Raw genomic sequence first — 27,419 nt, forward strand, 5'->3', positions numbered from 1 at the left:
CCTGGGGAGCGACTTCCAAACTGTGCCTGAAGGAAGAGCCGGGGACACAAACTCATACCAGTAAACCCCATCACACCGGCTGGTTGACCTAGGTATCTCCATAAAGCTGGGCCCACAGTGGCCAAGAGTACTTCAGGTGACCCAAACAGGCCTGGCATCAGGACTTCTGCTGGCAGGGCAGGGAAGGACGACCAAGGCGTCATTTCTGACCCATCAAAGGATGACCCTGAGCACTCGGGCGAGCCCAAGATTGCCTGGGCTGCCGAGCAGGTACAGGACCCCTCAAAGCAGGAGCAGACCTCCTCTGCAGCTGTCCGGCATGCTTGTCTACTTTTAAAACCCAGTGGATCCTATCCTCCAGGGACTCCTCAAACAACATTCAACCTTCGAATGGGATCTTCAAGGCCGTCAACTTCTGCCGATTGTCTGTCCTTCAATCCCTGATGTATAGGTGCTGAGGCCCCTCAACGATGGAACCCATTGACGTGACGGCAGCCTTCACCCCATCATAAGCGAGATCTGACAAAAAACTCCACCTGGGCACTGACAGCCTGCAGCACCAAAATTGGATCAGACTCCTCCTCAGCCGCCTTGATGACAGACTTCAAGCTCGCTTAGGCAGTTTCTGCAGTGTAGGAGGAGTAAGTGGCAGCCTGCAGGGCCAGATGCCAACCCCAGTAAGATTTCTTTAAAGTGGAGTCCACCTTCCGTTCCATTGGATCCTTGATAGTTTCTTCAGCAGCCTTAGAGGACCTCCCCACCAGGCACCGGTAGGATGTCATCAACCTGTAAAAACTGGAGATGAGGCGCGCACTCTGGTTCCCAGTCAGATTTACCTGCTAAAGCAACAGTTAGTCTTCTCCTCCAAACGTGTTCTTGACTCTATCAATCATCATGGAGGCTGTTTTCCTTTTCAGGTGTGTCTGGTTAATTCTCATTCAAGTCTCTAAGGATTCTGGTACATGTAGTCGCACACTTTATTTCAATGCAGGTGACTAGGCACCAACTCTCCTCCAAAGCCCAAATCTTACCCTTAATAGGGGGAGGGGGAAAACCATGTTTATGGCTCTCCTTATCAACTTGGACCACCTTTGGTATGGCAGCGTCCTCCTACTATAAGGGATACATTTTGATTAAGAACTGGGGGACCGAAGATCTGTCCGTATCAGTCCATTCCCTCAAGATTTCAGCGTTCATTTCAGTGAGGAGGTGAAGGCCCGTCTTGAGAGTGCACTTATACTGGGGAGAGGAGGCCTGGTAACACCCAGCTGCAATGGATGGGGTTCAGAATCCGGAAACCCCATGTAGTGTGACACCTGAAGAAGGACATCAGCAGTAGCTTCTTTGTCAAGGTATTTGCCTTTAAACTCTGCGGACCGAGGTGGATGGAGACATCAAAGCTGGGGGAAGAGGTGCCAGACGAAGGAGAGGGAGGAGATAACCCCCTGCTGTGGTGGCCCTGGATACCCTCCTCCTGCAGAGCCCTCTTGAAGATCTGGAGAAGCTTATCATCAGGCACCCGACTGCCCTTCCTCCGTTTAGGTGGGGGAGGGGAAGAGGAGGAGGAAGGGGAGGAAGACCTAGCTCAACATGTCTAAGCTTAGCAGCACATTTCCCCATCACAGGAGCACATAACACAGCAACACGAGAAGACAGGACTTGCAGACACCAGAAGCAACCCTGACTGCAGGTTCACCCCCTTGAAATAGAGTGCCAGCAAACAGATAAAACACAGGAACACCCAGGATGCTTAGCAACCCAAAACAAAAGGCCCCACATCAATGCCAAAATGATGCAAGGGGAAAGGCCAATCCCCCAAGGGAGGAAGGAAAACAGAAGCGTGGAAGCCCATCCTCACCTCCGCCTGTGGCGCGATCGCCCCAGCTCACCAACAACTGACCCAGCCAGGAGCTGCTCCACAGCCTGGAAGAGTACCATCACGGCCTTCTTCCTCGTCCAGGGGCGGCCTCCACTACAAACGCCCCTGGCTATGCAAAGGTGGCAAAGAGAGTAGGAGCACCAGCCCTGCTACTCAACAGGGAACCCCAGCTCAGCAGGGGGACCCCAGAGCCACTCCCGCTGTGAGCGCACAACCCCCACTCAGCAGGGGTAGGCCGTCTCATGGGAACAAAGAAAGCAGCCCCTCTCAGGCTATGCCCAAATTGGGAATGGGGGGCACAGCTCAGGAGTCGCTACTGGAGGCAGAACCAGAAAAAAACTGTGGTGGCTCATGGGTGGCAGGCTATGCCTGGAGGCGGGAAAAGGAGGGGCTAGGGAATCATAAAGATAGAAAATTGGTTCTTGTGGGAGGTGGATCACCTCATTGATTAGTACTGGGACTAGGAAGAGGGACATGGAGGTAATATCCAGCACTGTAACTAATCGTGCAATAGCAGCCCCAATCTCCGAATCCGATTAAGTTTCCCCTCAAGCCGCATTCTTTCTGTGAGTCCTGACAAAAGAGGCTGGGCTCACCCTGCAGCCACTTCATTAAGCTAGTGCGTGCGGGGCACCAGCAGGTCGATTAGAGTCCGCACGCCTCGCACATTATCACTGCATCTCTGCGATCCTTTCATCTCAAAGATCCTGGGATCTGGAAGAGTGGGCTCTCAGCTGTGGGGTCAACCTTTTTGGACAGAAAACGCCTTGTCCATTTAATTTGGCACACATTTCATTCTGAAGCGTTGTAAAAACGAATCCGAGCCCTCATATGTTTTTTCCTTGTTTGGCTTCTAAAGATTTAAAACAAATAATGATGTCACCATCAGCCACACAGTACTGTAGTCTGATTTGGTCGCTATGGTGGAATGGTAGAAGGAACTATGGTAATGGTGACGGTGCATGATGGATACCCTGAGGAGGCGTGTTAAAGGATTCTGTAAAGGTGTGCAAGGCCTCTGTTATAATTAAGACGTTTTCTGCACCTTAAATACAGAACATATTGCATGGACACGCGTACGTTTGTGTTTGAAGGAGTAACACTTGAGAAAGAACACTCTCATTCAGATTTTTGCTATACTCTATTGCATTTCCTATCCCATATCAGGCTTGAAGCTCCCGTGCAGACCTGCCAGTGTAGCTGAAGCTATCTAAACTCCAGGATTTATGAGTTGAGAATGTTCCTCTTTGTTGTTTCTGGTCTTTTGCCAGCAAATAAGTCACCGAAGCCCCCTCGCTGAGTGTCATTTGATAGGGAAAGGCTGGGATCACAAGGAAGCTTTCTCTCTTTTAAAAAGAAAAAAAAAGTGCTGAGGTAAGCAGTGTCAAACCCAGCTGCAAAAACACGGCGGGAGAAAGACGAATGATAGCGTTCGCTGCTGGGCGCAGGGACTGAGCGCGCGCAGCACCGCGAAACTCCTCACACACTCCAGGAACAGCTGTCAAAACTAAACCCGAATTGAACTGCAGTGGAAGTTAAACCTTGGATAAATCGGGTTCCCTTTCTATGAATGTCCTTCCATGCCTTTTACCTTGTGTTTGGATGTCCTCTCTTCATCACCTCTGTTCCTCTGTCTCTCACTCTCTCTCGCTCCCTCGCTCTTTCTCAATCCCTGTATGTATATATGGCTGCATTTCTACCTCTCTGTGTTTCTGGCTGCCTTCCTTTCAATCAAGTGCTAGATACACTACATGTTCAGGTGGGACAGGCGGATCAAAGCTTCAGAAGTTGGCATAGGTCGCACTAGGTGTGCTTACTTTTCTGTGATCAGCTTGAAGGACAAGAGGAGTCTTGGGTAGTTAGAGGTGCAATATGAGCACTGATGCGAGGAAGCCAGGTAGAGGTTGGGGTTGGGGTGGCGTTCTGTAAACCCGAGACAGTCTCTGCTTTCACTCCGCAGGCCCCACCGGCTCAGTGCGCTACTGTTGCCTGGGCAATGGTTCAGAGATTAGGCTGAATGCCTGGGGACGGTACCCTTCTTTGGGACACATGGACAGAGCAGACGGGGGTGGATGGCTTTTCCCCCCCTTTCTGTTTCTTCTTTTTATATTCAACAGATTAGACAGGCGTGTTGCCGTGGCGACGACACAGAGGTCTGCGGCACACCTGCACCACGAACAAGGAGCCTATCCAACAGCCAACGCAGGCTGGGGGAGCCATGGGAGTCCTGGACACACACTCTAGTGTGGGAAAAACTGTTGAACAAGAAGCAGAGAGAGAGACAGACAGACAGACAGACCAGGGTAGGGGGGAGAGGGGAAATAAATATACCACCAGCCCATTTCAGATAAAACAACAGAGGGGCCTTGTTATAAATGAAGATATGCAAATATATTCACTGCGACTACACAGAGACACCCTCTACAAACTCTTGCATAGTGAATACATCTCTCTCTACCTCTCTCTGTGGGATACACAGGCGTGTTCTCTTTTTGAACTTCTTGTAGCGCACAATAAAATAAACAAGGCGTGTTTGGAAAGAAAGGCGTGAGAGCGGGAAACCTACAGGCCGTCAAATGCATGCAAAGCTTGTCTCTGGCCGCCTGGAAGTGGGAAATGTTGATGTGTTTTGGGCAAGTCTCCTGCAGAAAAGGGTGCACTGTGGTGTGAAGAATGACATTATACGCCTTCCCTTTGGCAGACAGAGAGAGCGAAAAAAGTCAAACCAAGGAGGTCTTTAAGAGGCAGCCACGCTGGCCTGGAATGTTTTGGCGCGTCTCCAAGTTCTGCTAATGAAGCAGTCAGTGTCACGCTGTGCTCTCGCGCCTTGCCTCCCCCGGAAGCCAACTCTTACTCGTTTCATAGTGAACCTCTCCAGACGACTTTTGCCATTGTCAGCTACGTCACAACTGGAAAAAGGCGGCATTCCCGCTAAAACTTCACCACATTTGAAATGATTGTATGTACAGTAACGCGTGATGACGACTGTAGTTGAAAAATCGTGGGCAGGAAGGCTTCCCTCACTCCTCTGTTTTGTTTTGTAGAAACTGAAGCACTAGTAGGAAGGCTTGCATTCCATTTAGTTGAATGCAGTAGCTGATTAAAAAACTTAATGTCTGTTTTTGATGTCAAAATGTTTCATGCATTTTATTTATGGATAGAGTATAAACCACACAGCAACATAGAATGGTTTTCTTTCAAACTCTACAATCTACATTAAAGAGACACACTACATACAATTTCACAATGGGTTAATGCAGACCAATCTTAAAAATATCACACCATTGGTGCTGTTGTGCACATTTTAAAATGCACAATGTTCTTTACAGGATTAAAATCCAACGCGTGCATAACGCAGGCATTCACTTGCTCAATATATTACCTCAATCACTATTTTTTTAATGTCAAATTAAGACTTACATTTTCGCAAGAGAAGAAAGGGCCGCGTATTTCACGTGGTGATATACCATTACATTTCAGCGAGTGCTTCTACAAAACATAAGGCGCCATATATATAGTTCTATACTTCTTCATAATCACAAACTAAATCAAAAGAAGACGTAGTGTTCTTCCAGCTGATTAATGTGATTTTAGCCCTCCAAATTGAAAGACCACCATAGCTTGTGGTTGTAAGGCAACAACGTGTAGGCTCATCGCCATCCATCTGTGTCAGGCACAGTGGTAAATGCAACATGCAACTCACGTCAAATCGCAGTCCCGCTTCCTTAACATCCCCCCAAAATGGTGAAACGGCTGCCCCCATATAGCCGATGCAAGAGTAAAACAAGCGCCAACCCATTGAAGGATGACCAGTCACTCACGTTTCACACTGTTGCAGACTATCACCAGCAAAATGAATAATTCCATAAATACGAAGAGACCTTTTCAACAACGAAACACTTCTCCAGAGATTTAAATACCCCCCCCCCCCCGCCCCAGCAATCTGTACCAGACACTGGTTTTGGCAGTGTAACCCGCGTGAAGATGAAAGGTGTAAGAGCAGCATATACAATAATAGAGTGTTGAGGTGGGCTTTGTTAGCTGTGAGAGTGGGTTTGCGCACCATTGTGGTAGCGCTAGCTGAGGACTTGAACAGTAAGGTCTTCAGTGCTTTCCTGAACTGTGAGTGTGCGAGACGTGCAGAAGTATTGTGGGATGTTGTTGTTCAAGAGTTAGGGAATGCAACAAAAGGCCTCCTTTGTGCTTTTCTCTTTCTGGCAGTTTTTGGTTTCTAGTCGCCCAGTGTTGTGGCTTCTGCAGTTGCGCTGACCTTTGTAGATGGGTTTCCAGCCAAGCAGTGGCGTCGCCATGAATCAAATATAGGAGGGGCACAGAGGGGGCCACAGACACTAAGGGGCCACAGACAGAAGTAGGGGGGCGCCTATAAAGGGGCAACGTGTGATGTCAGAAGCCCTCCGGCAAATATTCTTTTGTGCACAACAACTACCACACCCCACTGCACCTTTCCTCCCATCAGAATGTAGGCACTAAACCATTAAGTCACTAATGACCCATCAGTAGTGGTTTTGTTTGCTACATTCTGATTGGAGGGGCTGCTCTTAGCTGCAGGGGGAACTTAACAGCTCTTCATTGTTGTACAGCAGCATTGATTGTGGCCCTGTGTGTGTGCTGTGCAGGCAGACACAGTACTGTAGATAGAACAGAGAAAGTAGCCATGCTGAGGTGGGGGCACAAGGGAGGCCTAGGATTTCAGAGGAGGGGCCTGGGCCTGCCCAGCTTTCCCCTAGCGACGTAACTACAGCTAGGTAAGGTTGCACCTGAATTGAAATAGCCTTCAATGTAATGCTGTCTGTTGCAAAGTTGTTCCAAGTTTGCATTGGCAGCCAAAGTAGCTCCCAGAGAGCTGGTGGCTGGTGGTGTGTGTGGCTGGGAGGGTGGGGGTTGGATATGATTGAACTTTCTGACACTGGTGATCAGTCTTGCTGCAGGATGTTGTACTGTTTTGAGAGGCGTGATGGCTGAGGCGGGCAATCCGAGAGGAGTGCTCTCCCCATCCAAAAGATTCCCCAGTAGGAATTTTAGATTTGTCCTGAAGTCAGGGCATGGCAAAAAGGGTTTTGCTTTATTTGGGAGGTGTAGATCATACCAGACTGTGTAGGTCATTATTGCAAAGTGAAGTTTGAATGTGAGGTTGCAGTTGACGTGATATCCAGTGATTTTGCCCTTGAGGCTAGGTTTTACATAAACCCTTCACGATTCAAAAGGGAACCATGGCATGATAAGTATCTGTCTAAATAGGTTACCAAGGAGCCCAGACTCAGTGTTGGTGAGGATGAGTTTTAACTATGTACTCATCCTCCAGGAATGACTGACCATGAGACAGCATTTCAACCATGAGATGTCTTCACTGCATTTGACAATTAAGTGTAACAGTGAGTCATCAGTATATTGTTGTAGCAAGATGTTGGGCCACATGATGAGAGCTACTAGATGCTCCATGTATATATTAAAGATAACTGGGGATAGAAAGGATCCTAAGTGACCTTTCATGTGACTAAGTGGAGCAGTGACTCGATATCCCCCAACTGGTCTAGTTGGTGCCTCTCTGAAAGCTAGGAGGTAAACCATTCCAGCACAGAATCTGTAAGCCCCACCTAGGTGGCAAGAAGTTTATGGATGGTGGTCTTGGCCACTGCTCAAATGTGAAGTAGGAGGAAGAAAGTGGAATCTCCTTTGTCAATAATATGCAATTGGTCACCAACAAACTATGTAGTTGCTGTTTTGGAGTTGCATTTTATGCCTGGAGTTGTCATATCTTAGCACACCAGACGCATCAGTTTTTTTGTAAATTTGTAAGGCTACCATCTTTTCATGATCGTCACTATGGAAAGGATGTTGGTGATTGGGTGGTAGTTTGTGAAGTTGCAGGGATAAAGATTTGTTTTTTTAAGAAGCTGCATTTATAGCCTGTCTTGACAGATGAAGGGAAGGTCCCTTGTGAGAAGGACAGATTGACTATTTGTTTGTATGTTTGTTTGTAGGGAACAAACAAACAAGGGCAGGAGAACTTGTTGCTTGTGGGGTGTAATCAAAGGCCTCAAACTAACAGCACCGAAGGGCCATGTGAAAAAAGCCTACCAGCCATTACCAAAGGAAAAGCAGCATTTTTAAATTCACAAATGAAGAAGAAATTCAAGGGTTCTTTTCATATGAAAAATAGGATTTAAGACACTGACACAAAAAAGCTTTGTATGTGTGTTTGCAGTTCAAATATGAAAAGGTACCCCTGCTAACATAAAAATGTTGAGGAAATAACATGGTGTGTGTTGATAAAAACATTATATATTATGTTTTGCATGCAGAATACCAGAACACATTTGAAAGGAAAAGCCCACTTTGTTTCCATATATAAGTTCCTTTGGCCCAAGGCAGACCCTGTTTGTTTGCTGTGGGACAAATGTTGCAAAGAGCTCCCTCAGAGAAAGTCTGGTTTACATCCCCCCCAGCTATTGTACAACTTCAATAAAGTGTGGCAGCTAAGAGGTGTTGAAAACAGGCTTTCTCTAGACTTGTTGTCTTTGAAAGGGCACTGTGCAGAGAAATTTGGCCCTGGCTGGTGCATCCCCGAAATGTAGACAGGAGGTCTGAAAACGGGCCTACAATTAAGGGAGGCTGAAACTCCAACTTCAAAAAGCAAGCTTCAAACACAAAGAGACTAATAAAGACTCTCTTTACAGGCTGACCCAGAGCGGCAAATGGCATGGAGGAAGGAAAGCTCATAATTCCACATATGAAGATTCCCCTTATTTAAAAGGACTATTATCATTTAGGCATTTTTTCTCAGCAACCATAAGTCGGATTTCCTTTCTTCATGTGTCATTTTTTAGGTAATTTCCAGGAGATTTTGGTGACATACAACTCACCCACCTACGACTCATGTTACTGCAATGGCCATATAAAATGGGTTTCTGGCTGATCTGAACATTCTCCAAATTTGGGAATTGGTGAACTGGAGGGTGAAATTAGGAATATGGGTAATGCATTTTCCAACAGACAGTCCTGCTAGAATTTACCACTGGGAGAGCTGCAAGGAAACACCAGAGACGATTGCGGAGAGTGCATCTGGGTGGAGCTGTCTATTTCTAAGAAGGCCTAAAAGCTGACTGGGTCCTATGATGGAGAGCGAGAGGCCATCCTTGAGAGTGGAGTGACCAGACCCCTGCCCTATCCAGAGAGTCCTGACATGCAGCTGTAAGTAGACCTGAGCCCTTTGTAAGCCAAAGGTGGGGGAATCTGCTTTCCTTAAAACCTTCCCCTGTATAGTGGACAGGGATGTGGGGGGCAAAACCATGTAGATCCTTAGCCTATTTAACTAAAAATATTAATTTAATTAATTCCCTTTGGCAGAACACTATGGAGTGTTTTTTGTTAAAATTCCAATTTAACAATGCTTACGTCCCAGTGTGTGCTGAAAATCTATAGCCTATCATTTAATTGGGTAATCCTTTTCAGCAGAGTGGTTTCTGAAACCCCAAATTCTTCGATCATCCTAATTTCCCCAAACCAGAACAAAGTATAGGGGATCTAAAAACAAACTGCTAAATCTCCCCGCGTTTATTTTAAATCAAAGGTGTGGGTGAAATCATAATTGGCATATGCATTTGCCCAAACTGAAAAACCAAACTGCTAGCCTTTTAAGCGTGCAGGAAAATTGAAACTGCAAAGCACTACATTTGTAAATTGTGTTCACTGATCAGAGCAAATTATTTCTTTAAGGGAAATTTCTAGAAAGTAAAGAATTGTGATTTGTGTTCTTTTCAACTCACTTGTGTGATTTATTTCTGTTGAGAGAAGTGTATTGTGTTGTGCCATGGATAAACTGGTGTTTGACATTTCAGTGCAAGTTCATATGAATTCAAATAAATATAAATATATTTCCTGTACACCGGCCTAGTTCTTGGCTCATTGGTAACTCATGGGGAGGGATTGAAGGGGTATTAGATGAATGGGAGATAAGGCTGAATAAAAAGAACTGACATTAGCCATTTATCGTGTGACACTTAGCTTGGGTAGGGAGGGAACTCCCTGTGTTGAAGGGTGTCCTCTCAATAAACCGATTGTTTGTGTACTAGAGGCGAGAAGGACATTGCCCCAGAATGTGGTGTGTTTGATGAACCAGAGGATGTTAGAGAGCTCAATTGTTGAGATGCCTCTGAAGTTTGATTGTTCAAGTAAAGTCTTTGATGGGATCAGGAGGGGCATGGGTTATTGGAGGTGTTGTCATTAATATGCACTCTGAAATTTTATATTTTATTGATGAAATATTCTTTATAACATCACGTGCCTGAGTTTCTCTACTCAATGCAGAGCCGACATGCTCTCAGTGAGCTTTTGGTTTTATCTCAATAGATGGCCCTGATGCCAAGGACTAGACCATGTCAAATGTGTTGTCTTTGATGCGGGCAGGGTCTATGATATGCTATTTGATGTCCAGGGGAGGCTAGGCTGTGTCACATGATAGTGGATGGACCAATGAGAATTTGTCACATAACAGGCTCCATCGGTGCTGGTGAAAGAAATGTCCAAATGCTGTTGATGTTGAGCGAAGTGGACAGGATCATCTGGGGCAAGTGAAGCAACAGTGGAGGGCCTTGTGCTTCAGTCTGACTCGCTGGCCACGTGATACAAGTTTGACTAAGAGGATAGCAAGTGGTACAGTCCTTGGATCTGAAAAATTAATGTCCAAATTCTGGTAATGTTGGGTGAGTTGAGTGGGGGAACTGTGGAGGAAAGTGAGACAAGAATAAAAGAGGGGAGTAGGCTGTTTTGGACCTTAATTCCATCTTCCAGCTCAAAGGATGCGGATAGACCTATGGGAGCATGAGAATGGACCACCCTCAGCTACAGCATTAGGCTCTGAGGAGTTAAATTAATGTCCAAATTCTGGTGAGATTGGGCGATTGATTAGGGACCTGCAGAGGTAAGTGAGCCAAGAGTGGATGGGGAGAGGAGGTTGTTCATGTTCATAAGTCTGGCTCAGAGGTTAGGTGATTGGGATTGCTTTTTGAATTCAAGTCAAGGGGTGGGCAACCTTGTCAAAAATAGCAGGTTCGGTGAAGTTAAAAATGAATGTTCAAGTATTGTTGATAGTGATGAGGGACGGGGGAACCTGATGGCGTAAGTGAGGCTAGAGTGGAGGGGGAGGGGAGAGTACTAATATCCAGCACCCTGGTCACAGAAGGGGTGACCAAACCTTGGGAGCACAGAAAGATCTGGGCTCCGGCAGTAGTGGCAGTGGGCTTTGTGGCACTAATAAATTAACATCCAAAAACTGATGATATTGGTTGAGTTCAGTGGAGACCTACGGGGAAAGTAAAAAAAGTGTGGAGTGGTTTATTTGAAGAATGGTATGAAACTTGACATGTCCTCTGACAAATGAATGAATAATGACACTTGACATTTGGGTTGTGGTTTCTCTGGCTGACTGCAGGGAAAAGAGCTGTCAGCCATTAAATGATAGACTTTGCATGAAGGTTTATGATAAAAAGGAACACATCATAGAAACAGAGGAAATACTTAACAGGAGTGCCTCTGCTGATTTTGTTCAGACATGTATGAAGATATTAGATTACGGTTCAATATTGTCCAAGACCCCCAAATGTAAGATGAGGTTGTGGTGTAGTGTGGTGAATTTGCTGCTAAGGGACCAAGGAAACAACCCTCAACACTCTTAAATGCTTTCCGAAAGCTCCACAAATATATGATAAAGTTTGAAAGGCTAGGGATAGCAATTCAGTATTGGTAAAGATCCTGGTATTAGGTGGTGGGAAAGAGTGTGAACATGCTGTCAAGGGGATAGCAACATCTCCTATAACACTCTAAGGGCTCACCGAAATAGCCACACACTGCAGACATGACTTAAAAGATGTATTCTGCAGCATCTAAGAGGAAGAGGAAACAGGCAAAATGTAAAAAAAAAGTGTCATCATATCAGGTAAAGAACGGAAACAAACCAACTGCTGAACTATAATTATTCCCATAGACGACGTAAGGAAACACTTTTCCTAATATGCCACGATGTACTCTTCCATCACCTTCCATATTAACACCAAGTCAACTAACAATGTTAACCCTTTGTTGAATGCTAAATATTGTCAAATCCAACAAACTGAACTAGGCATAAAGGTAAATTAGTAGTAAGGATTCTGGAGTCGCTGTTGGTTGCATGGTAGGATGAACACCACAAAACATTTGCAGGAATTTTTAGTCAACACTATGCCTCTTCACACATATTCACACCTCCAGTCACAAACAATGTGCATGCCTTTTGACGCCCCCACCTACCCAGCAACAGCCAAACAACAAGATAAAAATACTGGGAAAAGTGAGTGAATAATAGGATGAAGGGCTACACATATTACTCCAATGCACTCCATGTAGATTTTTGTACCTTGGACACCCTTCAGGAAATCAGATACTACAAAATGGAAGGGGTTTTGGCAGCATTGACTTTCACAGTGTACTACTCTCAGCATATTCCTCAAGTTGTACCATCAAATGTTACTGTCCAGGTTGTCCAAGCAAGCTGTCACAAGCAGGTGCTGCAGATCCAAATTAGGTACAAAGATGAAGGTTTTAGTTAGCACTATATTCGGAATTGCACATTTGGATGTTGGTAAAATATCAACCTGAAATCAGAAAGAGAACATCAAGGGGTCAAATCTGGGGGTAAACAGCACTAATAACTGTCCTATGAGGACCCATGAACTATAAACATGACTTTACTGACTCAATGGCCAAACTTTATGCCAAAGTCAAGGAAAGAGAAAATGTGCTTAATGATTTCAGTAATGGCTATAGAATTCCATACTCTTGCGACTCCCTACCAAGAAGATCTGCTTTCCCATCCGTGAAGATCTGCTCTCCAACCTTGACTCTAACGTTCCCTCTGTCCTCATCCTACTTGATCTCTCCTGTGCCTTCTACATGGTCAACCACACCACCCTGCTCAACTGTTTTTGTGACAACCTGGGTATTACTGATCAGGCTCTGGCCTGGCTGACCTCTTTCCTTTCTGATCGACCCTCTAAGGTACAACTTGGGTCCTTAGTTTCATCGATATCCCTCTCTACCTGTGGTGTCCCCAGGGGTCTAATCTCTCACTCTGGCTTTTCGACCAATACCTGGCAACTCTAGCCTACTGCATTTCCATTCTCTGCTCAAACTTCCAGTGCTATGCTGATGACATTCAACTCATTTTCAGGCTGCCCTCGGCCATGTCCTTTCCCTCCCTCATCTCTGATTGCCTAATCGCCATTCAAAATTAGCATACTGCCAACGATACTTGTCTAAATACCAACAAGCCTGAGATCCTCCTCATTGGTACACCCTCACCATCCTTTCCCCTCACTCTCTGGCCGGCCTCCCTTGGCCCTCTTCCTACCCCTACCTGCGATGCTAAGAACCTTGAAGTCATCTTTGTCTCCACACTTTCCTTCTCTGCCCACATTTCTGACGTCTCTAAAAAGTCAAACTACTTACTTCACCTCCTAAGAGCTACTCTCCCTTTCCTCTCCTTCCCCCAGAAGCTCACTGTCTCCCAAGCTCTGGTTCTCTCCAGGTTGGACTACTGTAGCAGCCTCTTTCTAAATCTACCTGCTTCCACTCTCCGCCCTCTACAACTAACCCAGAACAGGACTTCAAGACTTGTCCTTAGCCTCAAGCCCTGGGATCGTATTGCTCCAGCTCTGAAATCCCTTCATTGGCTCCCAGTGGATGCAAGGATTACATTGAAAACCCTCTGCATTGTGCACAAGGCTTTCTGGGGCCTGGGACCAAAATACCTTCAACTATCCCTTCGTAAATACTTCCCCTCCCGTACCCTTCACTCCTCTACTTCAAATCCCCTCAGCGTCAGTCGTTTTTCAAAGAAACAAGCTGCGGGTAGATCTCTGTCTTCGGCTGGGGACTCCCTTTGGAACAGCCTCCCTGCCACCTTGAAACTTGAAGAGAACCATCTCCAATTCCGAAAGCACCTCAAGACCTTCCTTTTCGCTTCTTCCACTGCCCCTCTTCTCCCCTGCTGACCTGTTTTCTCTCTTGGCACTGTTCACCTGGCCACCAACTGTCCTTCTGGCCCAGGTACCCGCTCACCCTGCCTCCCTCCTGCACTTTCTCCATGCCACCCACTGCACTGGGACCTGTATATGTACCCATACAGTCTCCCACCTTTCTTCTGCACTTATCAAATATACCCTATCTGACCAATCATGCACTTGCCAGCTGCACTACCACCTCTTCATTGCCTGTATTTATTTGTTTATTTCACTTATTATTTATTCTTTTCTCTACTCTGTTCTGCACTTTCCACTTCTCCCCCTTCCACGCACTTTACCCCTTTTCCCTTCTCCATGCATTTGCGCATTCTTAATGTCACTGGGTCTAGTAAGATGGTTGTTTTTGTTTTTTTTGTTCTCCCTTGTTCCCCTCCATTTGCTTGGTCATGCTCTGAAACACTTGTGTATGAGTGCGATATAAATAAAATATCATATTGTATCATATCATAAGAAACATGAGGACAGCACTTGAATTCCTCAATGTAGTGCAACAATGAAAGGCAACTTAGATGCATTTGAGCTGTTTCAGCCCACCCATTTAACAACTTTATTTCAATGGTGGATGGTCCATTATTTAACCAGTGGGATGTAAATGTATAGGCATAATATGTGGGAGCAGCTGAGCGCAGAAAGGAAGCCCGAACCAAAAAGAGGGATTCGAGGGGTTCTTCGGCCGAGAAATTCCTTAAAATAATGTATTAAAATTGTGCATTTTACAGCACTTTCATTGAAAAATTGGGTAAAAAGCCATACAGTTTGCAATCAGTTTTGTATGGAAGCACATGAAAAAGCCCAACAGATGCAAGTTACCAACAGTGCGTTGGACCATTTTCTAATACATTTTTATCATGCCTTTGCCCACAACATATGCCCGAATATAAATTATTTTCATGCCGGCTGTGCCCATACTTGTCCATACATGCTGCACCAATATATGCAACATAAGGACTCCCAGCCAATAAAAAATGCTATGCTTTAGCAAAAAGTATACCCAGACTGGCTGTAGCAAGATAATCCAATGTATCATGTAATCACACTTGTGTTCAATTTTACCCTTGCAACTAAGTACAAAAATGCCTTAAAACACAAAGAATATATGGATAGAATGGAGCCACCATTGTAAGACAGTCTAGCCACATAATAACGCTAATCATCTACAGTAACTGTGCATCAAGGGTAAAACAAAGGTAAGTGTTTATTAAGTGGCTAGATTGGCCTACATTCATTGTAGACAATCTATTCAGGAATTAATGTTAGGAGGCATATGAATGCGTCATCCATAGCTTCTGCCCCTCCCCTGCACCAATACTGCAAAGGTGAGAGATGTCACTCACTGAGACAGAGGTCAAGATTCATTCTAAACCTTCCAGCCATCGCCTCTTTTTTTGTGTACCACCCTCAGCTATCTCCCATGGGTGCATCAGGGTTTGGGGACAATGTGAGCTGAAGATGGTAAAAACATTAACACTAAAGTTGTAACATAAACGTGCATGCATTAGACAGGAAGCAAACTTGCACTCCACATGAAGAACACGTACAATAGGTAATATATGCAAAGCCAAGTGCAACTCCTGGTCCGACTCAGACCTCGTCACCCTTAAACGCAAGTGTAGGGTGGCTGAGAGGAAATGGCGAGTTTCATGTACATCCTCTGACAAGCTGGCTTGCCGCCTGCTGCAAAGGCAATACTGGCTCTCTGTCCTAACAAAGAAGATAGCGCATATCCAAACACGCGTCTCTGCAGCATCAAACAACACGGCCGAACTCTTTAAAATCTGCAAGGAACTGGCTATTCCTGCTGCAGTTTCTTCCTCTCATGTCCCTTCCAGGCCCTCTGTATGGCACTGGCTTCTCACTTCATCTCTAAAACTCAGGAAATCCTGTCATCTCTCTCCTCCTATCCCCTCTCATCCCCCATCCCTGCTCTTCCTTTGGCCTTTCTGCAGCCCCCTCTCCTCCCTCCTTCTCTGGCATTCCCCTTTTCTCCACTGACAAGCTTTCTAGACAAGTCCGATCTATGAAAGTCTCTTCATAACAGATTCACCCCTGTTCCTCCAAAACCATCAAGGACCACATTGACTCCCTGGCTCATGCCCTGGCCGATTTCTGCAATCACTCCTTCGCCACTGGAGTCTTCCCATCCGCCCTGAAGCACTCCCTTGTGCACCCCCTACTTAAGAAACCCTCTGCTGACCCCTCCTGCCTGGCTAACTATTGTCCCATCTCCATCACTCCCTTCCCGGGTAAGCTCCTGGAGAAACTGGCCATCTCCCAGCTTAATCTCCACACTGAATCTGTTGGCTGTCTTCATGACCATCAGTTTGGCTTCAGAGCTGCCAGAAGCATGGAAACTGCTCTCATGAACATCTGTGAAGACCTACTCTCCAACCTTGACTCTAACACCCCTTGCGTTCTCATCCTGCTTGATCTCTCTTCTGCCTTTGATACTGTCAACCATGCCATCCTGCTCAACCGTCTCTGTGATAACCTGGGTATCAGTGGTCAGGCTCTGGCGTGGCTGACCTCTTTCCTCTCCGACCGGCTGTCCCAGGTTCACCAGGGTCCTTCCTCTCTGCCATCTCTTTCTCTACCTGTGGTTTCCCCCAGGGGTCTAACCTCTCTCCCTGGCTGTTCAACCAATACCTGGCACTCCTGGCCCACCGCATAGCTGCTCTCTGCCCCAACTTTCAGTGCTACACGGATGACACTCAGCTCATCTTCAGGCTACCCTCGGCCTCCTCCTCTACTTCCCTCATCTCTGACTGTCTGTCTGCTATCCAGGAGTGGTGTGCCGCCAATGAACTCTGCCTTAATCCCAGTAAGACTGAGATTCTCCTCATCGGCACTCCCGCTCCCTCCTTTCCTGTAGCTCTCTGGCCAGCCTCTCTTGACCCCCTTCCTGCTCCCACCTGCAAGGCAAAGAAATCTCAGGTTCATCTTCAACTCTACACTCTCCTTCTCTCCTCACAGCTCTCACATCTCTAAGACGTCACACTACCAGCTGCACCTCCTCAGAGGTATTCTTCCTTTCCTCACCTTCCCCCAGAGGCTCACTGTCTCCAGAGCTCTGGTTCTCTCCAGGCTGGACTATTGCAACAGCCTCTTTCTAAATCTGCCTGCTTCTACTCTCCGCTCTCTGCATCTTATCTAGAAAAGGACTGCGAGACTTGTCCTTGGCCTCAAGCCCAGGGATCGTATCTCTTCAGGACTGAAATCTCTCTACTGTCTCCCAGTGGCTGCGAGGATTAAGTTCAAAACCCTCTGCATCGTCCACAGGGCCTTCTGGGTCCTGGGGCCTCAATACCTTCAAGGCTGTTCCAGACGGAGGCCCCGGCCGAAGAAAGAGATCTAACACCAATTCGTTGCTTGGAGAAGCGACTGACCCTGAGGGAGTTGGTGGCAGAGGAGCCAAGAGCCAAGAGCTCGAGAAGGAAGGTATTTAGGGAGAGGTAAATACCTTCCTTCTCGAGCTCTTGGCTCCTCTGCCACCAACTCCCTCAGGGTCAGTCGCTTCTCCAAGCAACGAATTGGTGTTAGATCTCTTTCTTCGGCCGGGGCCTCCGTCTGCAACAGCCTCCTGGCCTCCCTGAAACTTGAGGAGAATCATCTTTGGCTCCAGAAGCACCTCAAAACCATTCTCTTTGCATCTCCTTTTTCTCCTCCTCTCCCTTGCTAATTTCCTTGCTGACACTGGAACTGCACTGGTTACCTGGCCTCCCTCTGATCTCGGGCCCAGGTTCACTCCCCCGCCTGTCACTCTCCTGCACTGCCTTCCTGGCAACCCCCGCACTTGGTGATTGTTTTCTGTATCCCTACGGTCCCACTTCTAGCACTTGACACCGGACGTCTGCACTTACCCTTCCACCTGCCAGCCGATGGCCGTACTTTTATTTATTATTTTATTGTCTAATCCCATGTACTGCACTGTCCTCTCCCCTTCCCCCGCACTTCTCCTCCATCCCCTGCCATGCACTTGTGCGATCTGAATGACACCTGGTCTAGAAGGATCGTTGTCTGTCCTCCCTCTGTTCCCCCTCCCTTGCCTCGTCGCGCCTTGAAACACTTGTGTATAGGCGCGTTATAAATGCCATATCATATCATATCATCATATCATACATATCATATCATTTATACATGAATAATAATAACATGCCATCCACAGCCATGAAAAACACTAACATGACCAATATATAAGGTGGTACAACATGAACGACATGTGAAAATATAGCTCACTAAACACAGATGCAATAGTGTAATTGGGCAGTCATCTTATTAGAAATGGAAGCCACAGAATGTCTTTGAGGTTACATTGCAATAAGGATGGATCAGAACGAGGGAACGAAGGCATGAGATAGCAATTCCCAAGATGCAAGTAGTATACTCCCAGATGAATTGAGGTTTTATAAGAGGACAACCAGCCTTTGTTAGCCAGGTGCAGTACAACAGTAAGCCAAACGACTCCATGAAGAATCACTTCACAAAAACGGTTCCATCTCATGTGACCCATCATTGGAGAACACTGCATATTCATTAGAAATTAACATAGATAGGAAACCTGCAATATTTCCTACACGCAGACATAGACAGGAGGTATCACACAAGGCCAAGTAGAAAGGGATTTCCTGGTGTCGTGGCCTGAGAATGAAGGGTGGTAAACTTTAATTGAAGGAAAAACGTTCCATGGGCCTCTCTCCACCAACTCTATGCCTGGCTCATATATTGACGACCTGTCAAACATCCAAGGTTGGTTGGCATTGTGCCAACCTATCAAAATCCTTAGTGTCATGCCGCCCATCAATTAGTATGCCAACCAACCACTTGTCGTAGAGATGATATGTTTCAACCTTTATCAATATTGGGGTGGTTGCAGGTGGAGCCATCAGATACTTGCAACCCAATTAAATGCTCAACCGCTATGGAATCTATCGCCAAACCACTAACCTATCCCCAATCCTCATATGTTTTGTATGGTGATATCATAATATGATGTCATTGATAACACATTGGTAGTATTGAAGCAATTGTTTTTGACAAGCATATTGACAGGGACAAGATTTGAATACTTGTATGTGGTCCCGGCTTTGTCTTGATGTGAATAAAGCTAGGTTTTACCATGCGCTTTGTCTTCTTCATCATTTAGATTTGTTCGGATGGAATTTGATAAAGATGGGACTATCTGGGATTTTAGGGCCTCCTGAACATTAACACTTAACATGGCCATGTTTGCTTTACCCTTCATGCCCAATAACTGTGGATCAAAGGTAAAGCAAAGCAGTATTACATGTATACACTAGCTAAGATTTAGTGTAGCCAGTCTATCCAGGTAAACACACTTCACTTACCATGTTTGCTTTACCCTTGATGCATGGCACTGTGTGCATCAAGGGTAAAGCAAACAAGAATGCTATGCCCTTAGCAACTCCGAACCCTAAATTTAGGGGTGAGGGCTGAGACACAAACACATGCACACAAACACTTTCACCCATGCATCATTCATACAACCCCTTGCATGCACGCATTCATTAAAAAAAAACACCAATATACATACATGCATACATTCCATACATGCATACTATCCATGCATGGATCATACACATTAAGTACAAATAAAATACGTACCATACATCAAGATACCCTTCATAACGCCCTGCGTGGCCATGGGGAGGAATGGATGGCCCTGCCCTCCTCTCCAGGACGTAGACACGCTGCTTGACAGGGGATGTGCCTTTATTGTCAATCAGCATGCCCATGATCCGGGTTTCCACACTTGAACACGTTGACTGACAGGAGAGAAAGGCAGCATGTCTTCGCTGCTGTTGTAATAATGAAAGCTGGTGGGCCAGTGTACCAAGTCCCTGCCAGCTCACATCATTAGCTGTTGCATTTGTTGCAGGGCCGAAAGGGTGCCACAAGAAACAAAACAAACAAAACGTAGCAGGGGAAGCGCCCTTGTGGAGAGGACAAAAACACAGTGCCCCATGCAAATAAGGCACATGGAGGACTGTGTTGGCTTTTACTCAGGTGACGTGTCCACATGCTTTCATGCAGGCGTGTGTGCCCCCCCTGCCCATAATGATTGACAGACACTGCTTTATTTAATGAACACTTGGCATTATAGTTAAAGATGAAACAGGTAAGTATAGGGTTACCCACTACCCGACTATCCCTAAGGAAGTCTTTGTCGGGGACTTGTTTGATGAAGGGGCCTATCTGTGGCCTTTCCATTTAATGAAGCTGTTGAGCTGTTTAGGATGACAACCCAGGGCATCCTTCAGGTAAAAATTATAGAGAATTTCAATTCAGGCTGTTATCAGTGGATCTCAGAATTGCCACTTGCTCACCTTCCAGTTTTAAGGGCAGCCTTTACTTTTCAGAGATACATTGAGATGGTCTGCTCTATCTGCTATGTCTACTTTGAAACATTTAGCTATATTTTTTTGAGGTGCTCGGGTGTTGTGCAAGAGAGAGAACTTTCCATGAGGCAGATGCACTATTTACTTGACTTCCTTTTTGTGTAGAGAGGTGACTCCGATTGGTGCTCAACAGTCCTCAAATCTTTCGTTGCACTAACCAGTATGCTTGGTATTCATATGAACCCACAGAACACCAAAGGCCTCCAGAAGTATTTAGAACAAAAAGAATTTGTGACCAAGAGCAAGCTTCTCCCACCTTCAATCCTAAATCATGCTCCCACGAATTAAGAAATGAACACAAGCAATGTTCCCTTAATTTAGTTGAATCTTATGTTCTATATCCAAAGAGTGGTGCACCACCTGACTAATAGGTAAGAAAGCAAGACCTAGAAATATGTGCTCTCTGTGTTTCAGTACCACTCAAAACCCAGGTAAGTATAGCGCACATATACAAAATGGTCTTTAACATGTTAGATTAGTCCCCCTATTGATGCAGCAGACCAGTATAACATATATCACAAAAAGCTCCATAAATTCTTCACTTTAGACAATGACAAACATCAACTGTTTTCAGCAGGGTCATTATTTCTGCCATTCGTCAGGTGTTTCGAAATACCATGATGAAATGTGGAGACACGATGGCCCTACCATGTGTCAAGTTGGCTTCATTTGATAGCAGAATTAAGGTCGCCTTCTAAAATTAACAAATAGATTCAAAATCAGCTGACAAATTAATTGACGGTTGACCAAAACATGGTCGCCTTCTGAACATGTTTCACATAATACCTACTTTACGTCTACATCCTGACAATTGTCTCAACAGTAAGGTGTCATTTATGTGTGACAGTAGATTCACTGTACAAGTCATTCATTCACAATCTGTCTGTTTCCTGACGGCTTTAATTGGGACGAGGTAGTTGGTCATCTTTGCTGTATGGAAGCAATAAATCCAAAACATGTAGTTGGTATTTAGAATGTGACATTAAGTGCTGTGGTAAGTCAGACTCAGGAGGCGGACAAGAGGTCATTTCATACAGTGTGCTTTTGTAAACAATGAAAATATGGCCAATTCGATCCCTATCTCAAAGGAGGTTTTCACTGTACTCTATAAAGAAAACAAGAAAGGGTGCTCGCCAGGATGTCTGATCAACACAACACAGCCCTCCACCAAAGATTAATCTATGCTGAATCGTGTCCACACCACTAGCAAAAGGATAACACAAACGAAACCAAACCAGGTCTGGACATGGCGTTCTAATGAATGTAGGAAGTGGTGGGTGGCTTCTGACTCCGACCCAAATGTCTCTTTTGTTTCTCCCAGGCCACTTGCCCAGTGATATCGTTCAAAGTTTAGGTTTGCCCAATGTCTTCTTATCCTTTTTAATTTTATTGTTTAAAGTGCAGACCTCGCTCGAGAGCAGTGGAGCGCTGTACAGAGTGTTAGCTAGAATTTGGGCTGGCTTCTTTTTACAGCAGCGCAGTACTGTGAGCTCTTTGCATCGGTGTGTGCATCCATTGGAATTAGTCCTTGGTCAGATGTTGTTGAAAGAGAATTTTTTTGGAAGATTTGAGAAATTGGGGGATTGTGGGGGCATTCCGAACTGCCACAGGATCGAGTTTCAGAGGGAGGGTGCATGACAAGAGAGGGACTGTTTGTGGGTCCCTTTAACCCACATCATAACTGATTGTGCTATGAGTGTGCCTCCCTGAACATATTGTTATGAATTTTAATTCCCCCCTTGTTTCAGTGAGCACCCATGAGCTTGGCTTGTTGACCTTGTATGTATCATCTGGTTCTGTTCTCAGTGACTGCTGCCTCGTGGGAATGGCTCGCATGAAACGTCCTCCCAGCACCCCACTGCATTAGATCCTCCACACAATTTTGTTCCCCTGTAGCTAACCCAGCAGGGCCTGTCTGTGTTTCCCCATGTGATCTACTTACCTGTGTTTTTTATCTGACGCTGATGGTGCGGTGACACCCCACCTGTCACACCACCATATTTATCTCTCGACCCTATCCCACACACCCGAAGCCCCTTATGCCTCGCCTTTGGGCACCCCAGCTTTTCATGCGACATGTGTGCCCTATACACCTTTATTACAGCTGTCAATGATATCCTGTCCCATGTCTTGGGTGCCCCCTCCTGTTCCCATTATTCCTGTAACTGATAGGTACTCACCCGTGTACGGTGCTGTATCAGCACATTTTCTACACAGTCTTGAACAGAATCCTGGCTTGGAGTGGAACCATTGTAGTTTGTGTAAGATGGGGGTAATTTGGTCACATTTCCGTGCTCCTGCAATAAGACGTGCTGCAGCGTGGTGGGTGGTGAACTTTTTTTAGGGGAGCAAAGTGAGCAGCTGGGAGAACTGTCAGGAGAGCATTTCCCCCATCGATGTGCGAGGCCACAAGGGCCTGCACTGTGGTCCGGAATACCTGCACAGGGATGAAGGGTTTGATTTTTCGAAAGGTAGAGATTCTTAGTTAGGCTAGTTGGCCTGCTTGGCTATGTATTTCTGGTAGGAAAGAATCACAGATTGCTGTCAATGGTGATGTCTAAGGATTTCGCTGAGTCTGAGAGTTGTGGATCCTCCTTGGATAACAGTCTATTGCCCTCATTAGGAGTATGGTATCCCACCAGTAATTCTGGTGAGATACCGCAAACTCCACTTACCGTCTCCTCCACCCAATATCCTGATATCACCAGGATATTATTGCTGGTGGAGAGCCAGTAAGTCCCCATTCCCATGTAGTCGAATAGGACTACATAGGATGGGTGTTACTGAATCACCCGCCCGGCATTACTGGTACTAGTGATTCAGGCATTTATCTGCCGGTGGGAACCCGATCTCCCAGTAGGTCAGGCCTGCCAGGAGATCCTTGGCCTCCACCGACAGACTTGTGCTTTGCCGGTCTGGAAAAAATGCCAGTGCCAGAATTACCAGCATTTTTTTCAGACTGGCAAAGTTGAAATGAGCCCCTATGTCTTTTGGGATCAGCCCCTAATTATGGAGACCTGAAATATAGTGTCTCAGACCCCACCTTTGGGTATATCTTCTTCTCCACAACTGGGAGGTTTGTTGCTCAAACCTTGTCTTGGGGTATCAATTCTCACACCCCACCTTGGTGTTCGGCGTCTCACACCCTGTCTTGGGATCTCAGTCTCTCAGGCTGCCTAGGGGCTCCTGTCTGTCACCTCGCCTTGGGCTGTCTTACCTTTCACCCCATTTTGGTATATCTTGCCTCTCAACCCATCTTGGGTTGTCTTGTTTCTTGTCCCGTCTTGGGCTATCAGGTTTCTAACGCCTTCTTGGGTTATCTGGTTTCTCACCCCTTCTTACGGTATCTGGTTTGTCACCTTGTCTTGGGCTACTGGGTTTCTCACCCATTTGTATGTTATCAGGTTTCTCAACTCTTCTTGGAGTATCTGGAGTCTTGTCGCATCTTGGGCTGTCCAGTTTTGCACACCTTCTTAGGCTATCAGATTTCTCACTGCTTCTTGTGGTATTTGGTTTCTCACCCCTTCTTGTGGTATCTCATTTCTCGCCCTGTCATGGGCTATGGCCGGGCTTTTCTGTCCTTTTCCAGGTTCCCTGGATGCACCACGTACCTCATTCGCTGTGGCTGCATTCCTCGGGGGCGGTGGTCTCCTTGGCTAACACGGAACTGCAACTATGGTTTCTCTCCAGTTTTCCTCATTGGTACTCTTGCATCGTTTTTTCCCATTGAGGCTTGACAGGACTTCAGCGTCATTTCCAGCAGGTGTCGGTCAGCTACTTTGTGGCCAGTCACATCTTTTCCTTTTACAGTGGGCTCAAGTCTCTATGACTTCTGACCTTGTAAAGGGCAGCATTACTCCCCCGCGTTCCACTCAATCAGGCTGGTCCTTCATCCTGGCTCTACCTCGAATGGGGACGTGCCCTCCTCTTTATTATCCACTGGCTTGTCTCTCTCTCCTTCTCTCTCTCTCTCTCTCTCTCTCCTTATGTCGGCCTCACTGTATCTTTATGCTTCTCCCTACAACGGGATGAGGCAATCCATTGATTCACTGGTCCTGCGATTCATGCAAGGGTGGCAACAGTAAAGGGCCAGAAACCACCCCAGATATTCACATAGTAGGCTCTTTCAGTCCCTATGTAGCTAACAAAGATATTAGCACATCCATGTTCAGGGATTGCCTGTCCTATTAGTAGAAGTAGCTGTAGTAGTCATTCATATAGCGCCTTTTGTTTGTTTGTTTGTTTATTATTTATAGTGCGCCCCCCACCCTGAGGTATCTGGGAGTAATACAAGAATATGCATGTTCATGGTTACAGAATAGGTATTACACACAATAATTACATATAGAGGTATATGGCAAGAATAACGCTACGCACTTTAAACAAGAGGCAAGGTATATACATACAGCTGCAGAGTAATACAGTATGATACTAGAGGGAGATATATACACTTGAGCGTAGGAAGGAAGTAGGGGTCTATACAGGTGTGTCTTTGGAGGTCAACCAAAGTTTGGTGTCTTTTCTGAATTTGTAGAAGGATTGGTCTGTGCGTAGTGTAGGGGGGAGGGAGTTCCACAGTTGGGCAGCCATCACTGGGAAGCTGCTACCCCCAGCTCTTTTAGCTTTGTATTTTGGCACCCTTAGGCGGCTGGTGTTAGTCGTCCTGGTTGATCTGGTGGGGTTGTTTTGACACATTTTTCTGCCAGGTATAGAGGAGCAGCGTTATTAATGCATTTATAGGTAAGGGAGGCTGTTTTGAGCTGGATTCATTCTTGGATACAAAGCCAGTTGTTGTTCCGTCTAGTAGTTGAAATATTTTGCCATCTGGGGATACCCATTTCGGTTCTAAGGGCATTATTCTGCAAAATTTGAAGTTTATTGATAATAGATTTGTTGACTCCTAAATAAAGGGCATTGCAGTAGTACATTTTTGATAAGGCTATCGCACGCGCTAACCTGTCTGTGCAGGCTCAGGGAAGAATCTAGGTAAAAACCCAGTGTTTTAACTTCCTTGGCCACCTTTATATCGTTACCATCAATGTTGAAAGATCAGTATAGGTTGCTCAATTTCTTCATGTTGGTAGGGGAGGCTAGCAGGAGTAACTCGGTCTTCTCATCATTCAGGCACAGACTGTGAGTGGCCATCCAAGCCTGAATGATGAGGTAGCTTTTGTTGACAAGGGAAAGGACTGTGTCATAATCTCCTGACAGAGGCAGGAGGATCTGGGTGTCATCTGCATAGTTAGTGTAGGTGACACCCAGATGGTCCAGATCATCAAACAGAGGTTTGGTGAACACATTGTACATGGAAGGTGATACACATGAACCTTGTGGAACACCACAGGTAATGGGGATGTGGTCAGCTGCTGCAGAGGCAGAGAAGACTCTCATGGATCTATTGTTGAGGAAAGATTGGATCCATGCTGTTGCTTCAGTTGAAAAGTGAGCCGCAGTGGATAAGTGTCTACAGAGCACCTTGTGATCAACCAGATCAAAGGCGGCTGACAGGTCCAACAGAAGCAAGAGGGCAGATTTCCCTTTGTCCTTCAGGTCATCAATCTGGATCTTCAGATCGATCAGGGCAGTTTCTGTCCCATGTTGGGGCCTGAATCCGGATTGTCCAAGTAGCTTATAGGCCTCGAGGTACGTTTGAATTTGGTTATAGACAGCCTAGTCAATGATTTTAAGGAGAAAATGTACCATGGTGATGTGAAGGAAATTGGTGGGGATGCTAGGGTCAAGTGTGGGTTTTTTCAGTAGTGGGAGTACCCATGAGTTCTTCAGATTGGTTGGGACGGTGCCTGTGCGAAAGGAGGTATTGATGAGAGTGGTTATGAAAGGGGCCAATTCTTTGGCTGTGTCTTTGATAACAGAAGCTGGACATGAGTCACCTTGGCAATTTGAGGGTTTAAGTGAGGCAATAATGTTAATTCCTTCTTGAGTGGATACTGAGGTGAATTTGAATCGCTGTGGTGGTTTCGGCAAGATAGGGGTAGGTTTGAGCGTGGTATGCTGTGGAATCAGAATCTGGTTTTTTTGCTGCTATTTTCTTTTGAAGCAGGGTGCTTTTATTAGTTAAGGCTTCTTGAATTTTGGTTAACCAGGTCTTATCCTTGATGCAGTTATCAGTTGAGGGGTTGGGAGATTCAAGTTCTCTTAAAATAGTAAATAATTCTTTGGAATTTGAGCTAGCCTTTTCAATCCTATTATTATAGGTTTCTCTTTTAGCTATCAGAATGTCTTCTTTATATCTGACTGAGATTTTAAGCATGATGTCTTTATTGACTGGGGAAGGGTTATTTCAGGATGGTTCACATTTTCTTTTTTTGTTTCATATGGCTTTCAGTTTCGGGGAGAACCACAAGTTGAGGTGTGCTTTAGGTTTGCTTTTGTGCATTTTTAAAGGGGCAATGCTATCTAGCGCCGTAGTCAAGGTTTTGTTATAAAGGTCCACCAGATCTGATGGGTCGGAGGAGGCAAAGGAGGGCTCAAGTAGGGGTTGGAGGAGAGGCAAAAGTTTATCTACAGTAATATTCTTTCTGTTCCTGGTCAGCATGGATGGGGCAATGAGGTAGTGCATATTAGGAGGGGTACGACCTTGAAGGTTAAATGAGAGGAGGGAGTGGTCAGTCCAAGGTTGAGGCTCAATAGATGTGATGGTTGTGCTGCAGTGAAGGATTCTTTCTTTGTCATAGGTGGGGAGAAGGACTCTTTGAGTGAGGCCAAACTCCACTAAGGAGTTGGCAATGGATGTAGCATGAGTGTCAGTCAGGTCATTGAAACCTAGATTAAGCTCGCCTAGAAAGAGGATTTGAGATGCGGATTTCCTTTTGGTGGACAAAAGTGCATTAATATCTATCTTGAAGGAGCCCAACGGTCTGGGAGGTCTGTAGATTAGATGCATTGTTATGGTTCTAGAGTTTGTGAGGGGGAATTTTACAATCAATAGTTCAAAGGAATTGGTAGGGGTGTATGAGACAACTCTAAGTCCCAGTGTAGTTCTGGGTATGAAAGCCACCCCGCCTCCTCTGGTGGAGTCTCTGCCTGCTC

The sequence above is a fragment of the Ambystoma mexicanum genome, chromosome 6p, assembly GCF_040938575.1.
Source record: "Ambystoma mexicanum isolate Mex_15411 chromosome 6p, UKY_AmexF1_1, whole genome shotgun sequence".
Lineage (NCBI taxonomy): Eukaryota > Metazoa > Chordata > Amphibia > Caudata > Ambystomatidae > Ambystoma > Ambystoma mexicanum.